This window comes from Carex rostrata, chromosome 7, assembly GCF_964058835.1.
Source record: "Carex rostrata chromosome 7, lpCarRost1.2, whole genome shotgun sequence".
NCBI lineage: Eukaryota > Viridiplantae > Streptophyta > Magnoliopsida > Poales > Cyperaceae > Carex > Carex rostrata.
The window spans coordinates 9,190,071-9,194,745 of record NC_135924.1 but is presented as its reverse complement, the minus strand read 5'-3'; the positions used below and the strand labels follow the sequence as shown (position 1 = coordinate 9,194,745).

Here is a 4,675-nt window from a genome sequence, read left to right as displayed (position 1 = left end):
AATGGATATGGATACATATATATTCTTTTTATAATAGTTAAATAACATAGTTTTTTTATAATATATATTAAGAATAGAACTAGTCTTTGGTAAACTTAAGTCTAACACCCGTTAAACCAGCTTCAAATGACGAATCCGAACGTTGAAACCCGCCTACCTTACGAGTGATGCGTCTACATGTGAAAATTTTAAACATTCAAATTAATTTAGTATAAAGTCAATCGGTCAAAACAAGAAGGTAAATAAATTAATTTTAACGCATTCATTTTTTGAATATTTTTTGACCGCTTGACTTTACACTAAATTAATTTGAATGTTTAAAATTTTCACAAGTAGACGCATCACTCGTAAGGTAGGCGGGTTTCAACAGTTCAGATTCGTCATTTAAAATTGATTTGACGGGTTTTAAACTTGAGTTCACCAAGTCCACCAAGGGACTTGGTGAACTTAAGAACACCCTAGTTCTGCTCTATATATTAAACTATATATCATATATCCACTATTCAGATACGTATAATTAAAATTAGAAATCATGCAAGTACCCACTTCCCTTGCTATTTATAGATTATATTAAAGTGCTGCAAAGACCTTCAATTCGAGTATTGTATTAGGGTTGGAACTACCCTCTTCTCTTGCCATTTGGAGACACTACTAGTGTGCTGCAAAGACCTTTAATTGAAGTGTTGTATTAAGGTTGTAACTGCCCTATTCTCTTGCCATATGGAGACACTACTGGAGTGTTGTAAAGACCTTCAATTGGAGTATTGTATTAGGGTTGCAACTAACAAATACTCTTGTCATCTAGAGACACTACTGATGTGCTGCAAAGGTCTTCAATTTGAGTGTTGTATTAGGGTTGCAAGCACCCTCTTCTCTTGACATCTTGAGTCAGTACTAGAGTGCTGCAAACACCTTTAATTGGAGTGTTGTATTTGGATTGCGGCTACCCTCTTCCCTTGCTATTTGGAGACACTAATAGAATGGTACAAAGACCTTCAATTGAAGTGTTATATTACGGTTGTGACCACCCACTTCTCATTCCATCTGGAGACACTACTACTGTGCTACAACGGCATTTAATTGGAGTGTTGTATGATGGTTGCAACCACTCTCCTCTCTTCCCATTGGGAGACACTACTAGAGTGCTGCGAAGTCCTTCAATTGGAGTGTTGTATTAGGGTTGCAACTACTCACTTCCTTTGCCATATGGAGACACTACTAGAGTGCTACAAAGATCTTCAAATGGAGTGTGGTATTAGGGTTGCAACTACTTTATTCTCTTGCTATCTGGAGACACTATTAATATGCTGCAAAAGCCTTCAATTGAAGTGTTGTATAGGGGTTCTAACTACACTCTTCTCTTTCTGCAAAGACCTTCAACTGGAGTGTTGTATTGGGGGTTGCAACTACCCTCTTCTCTTGTTATCTAGAGACACATCTGGAGTTCTGCAAAAACCTTCAATTGAAGTGTTGTATTAGGGTTGCGACCACCCACTTCTCTTGACATATGGTAACACAATTAGTGTGCTGCAAAGGCTTTCAATTGGAGTGTTGTATTAGGATTGCCAACACCCTCTTATCTTGCTATATGGAGACACTACTAAAGTGCTGCAAAGGCCTTCAATTGGAGTGTTGTATTAGGGTTGTAAGCACCTTCTCTTGTCATCTAGAGACACTACTAGAGTGTTGCAAACACCTTCAATTTGAGTGTTGTATTCAGGTTGCAACTACCCAATTCTCTTTCCATGTGGAGACACTACTAGAGTGCTGCAAACAGTATTGTATTCGGGTAGCAACTACCCTCTTTTTCTTGCCATAGGAAAATTCTAGTAGAGTGCTGCAATAACCTTCAATTTGAGTGTTTTATTAAGGTTGCCACCACCCTATTCTCTTGCCATAAGGGGACAATACTAGTGTGTTGTAAAAGACCTTCAATTGGAGTGTTGTATTAAGGTTACAACTACCCTCTTCACTTTCCAACTGAAGACTCTATTAGAGTGCTGCAAGGACCTTTAATAGGAGTGGTTGACAATGGTCCCACTCCTGAGCTATCCATAATAAAAAGTACGAAAAGAAGACCCGACTCCAAGTTGTTTAGGAGTAGCGGCCTTGAATTTCTCGACCATATTAGTTAGTATTTTAGGGAGGGAAGGGATATAACTCAGTGGTAGAGTGTCACCTTGACGTGGTGGAAGTCATCAGTTCGAACCTGATTATCCCTAACCTAAAGCCAATCTGAGTTGTTCTATTTGGGCTTAGTCCCCCGCCGTGATCGAACGAGAATGAAAAAGAGGCTTGTGGGATATGCATCATAAGGAAGAAATATCTATATTATATTGTTGGAAGCAAACTCCAGGCTCACACGAATCCAAGTGATGCCTTGGAGAGTCCGAATCAGCTTTGTCTACGAAGAAGGAAGCTATAAGTAATGGAACTAGGAATCTCATGGAGAGTTTAGGGTTTAGGGTTTAGGGTTGCAACTACCTTCTTCCTTTGTCATTTGGAGTCAAGAATAGAGTGTTGTAAAGACCTTCAATTGGAGTGTTGTATTAGGTTTGCAACCACTCTCTTCTCTTGCCATTTACAGACACTACTAGTGTTCTGGAAACACCATCAACTGAAGTGTTGTATTGGGGTAGCAACTGCCCATTCTCTTGCTATCTGCAGATATTACATGAGTGTTGCTAAGACCTTTAATTGGAGTGTTGTATAAGGGTTGCAACTACCTTCTTCTCTTGCCATCTGAAGTACTAGAGTGTTATATTTGGGTTGCAACTACTCTCTTCCCTTGTTATTTGGAGATTCTACTATAGTGGTTCAATGACCATCAATTGGAGTGTTGTATTAGGGTTGCAACTACTCTATTCTCTTTCAATCTAGAGACACTACTAGTGTGCTGCAAAGACCTTCAATTGGAGTGTTGTATTGGGGTTGCAACTTCCCTATTCTCTTGTCATATGGAGACACTACTAGATGGCTGCAAAGACCTTCAATTAGAGTGTTGTTTTAGGGTTGTGACCACCCACCTCTATTGCTATATGGAGACACTAATAGTGTGCTGGCAAAAAGCCTTCAATTGAAATGTTCTATAGGGGTTGCAACTGCCCACTTCAATTACCATTTGGAGATACTACTAGTTTTCTACAATGACCTTAAACGAAAGTATTGCATTAGGGTTGTAACCACCTTTTTCTCTTACCATTTGGGGACACTACTGGAGTTTTTCAAATATTTCAATTGAAATGTTGTATTAGGGTTGCAACTACCCTCTTGTTTTGCCATCTGAAGACACTATTGGAGTTCCGCAAAGACCTTCAATTGGAATAATGTGTTAGGGTTGCAACCATCATCTTGTCTTGCCATCTAGGGACACTACTAATGTGATGCAACAACCTTCAATTGGAGTGTTGTATTTGGATTGCTACAACATTCTTCCCTTGCCACTTGAAAACACTACTAAAGTGTTGTAAAGCCCTTCAATTGGAATGTTATATTAGGGTTGTGACTACCCTCTTTCCTTGCTATTTGGAGACACTACTAGTGTGCTGCAAATGCCTTCAATTTGAGTGTTGTATTATGGTTGCAACCACCATCTTCTCAAGTCATCTAGAGACACTTGTAGAGAGCTGCAAACACCTTCATTTGTAGTTTTGTATTAGGTTTGTAACCACCATCTTCTCTTGCCATCTGCAGACACTACTAGTATTATGCAAACACCTTCAACTGGAGTGTTGTATTGGGGTAGCAACTGCCTATTCTCTTGTCATCTACATAAATTACTTGAGTGCTGCTAATGTTGGTCCCAAATGAACCTAGAGGAGAGGGGGGGGGGTGAATAGGTCCTTTTAAAACTTTTAATCTAAATTAAATTATCTAGCGTGTCTATAAGTTATTCTCGGCGAAAACTCGAATAACTTAAATCTAAACTAAAATATAAAATAAATAAAGTAAAGAATAAAGTTTAGAGACACTTGACATGAGAGATGTTTACGGAGTTCGGGACTAATGCCTACGTCTCCGGGGCTTTGCGACCTTCTTGATGGTGCGCCTTTCTTTATTCAATGAGAAATGAATACAAGATTGAACCGGTGAGCCCTTACAAAGCTTGGAAAGTCACATGGCCCGAGCACAGAAATGGCTCAAGAGCACTAAAGGCTATAATACAAGAGAAGCGAGCACTCAAGGCTCTAGGATTTGTATGAATAAAAGATCTCTCACAAATCACTTGAATTCTTACAATAGATTGAGTATAGAGTACATTTTCGGTTGTTGAATGAGTATTGAAATTTCAAGATCAAGCAACCAAGGTAGCTCTCTATTTGAGTTGAGAAGAAGATTTTTGATGGCTGGAGCACACCCAAGAAACCTAGCTTTGGCTTCTATATAAAGAGAGAAAAGCAAATCTAGGTTTATTCTTGTTTCCATATCTGATGTCTGTCTTCCAAGACCTATAGCGATCCATCCGTTCATATTTTGAAAAGGTTAATACATAAAAGTTGTAGATCTCGGTCTCCTAATAATTTCAAGCTTTGATTCACTCAAATCGGAGTTCGTATGACCAAATGGCGGCCAAAATACGAAAGGTGCACAGACTGACATAACACAACGGTCCTGGCAACGGAAGTCTCTGTCTCAACTTTTGGCTAGAGCCGCTTAATATCAATTTAATCCAGCA

General features: G+C 39.1%; 1 non-coding gene across 1 annotated transcript; it reads left to right on the top strand.

Moving 5' to 3' along the window:
• The first annotated feature begins 2,150 nt into the window (after positions 1 to 2,150).
• Positions 2,151 to 2,222, top strand: TRNAV-GAC (transfer RNA valine (anticodon GAC)). Its single transcript has one exon. It is a non-coding gene; the product is annotated as a tRNA-Val (tRNA).
• Positions 2,223 to 4,675: the final 2,453 nt, after the last annotated feature.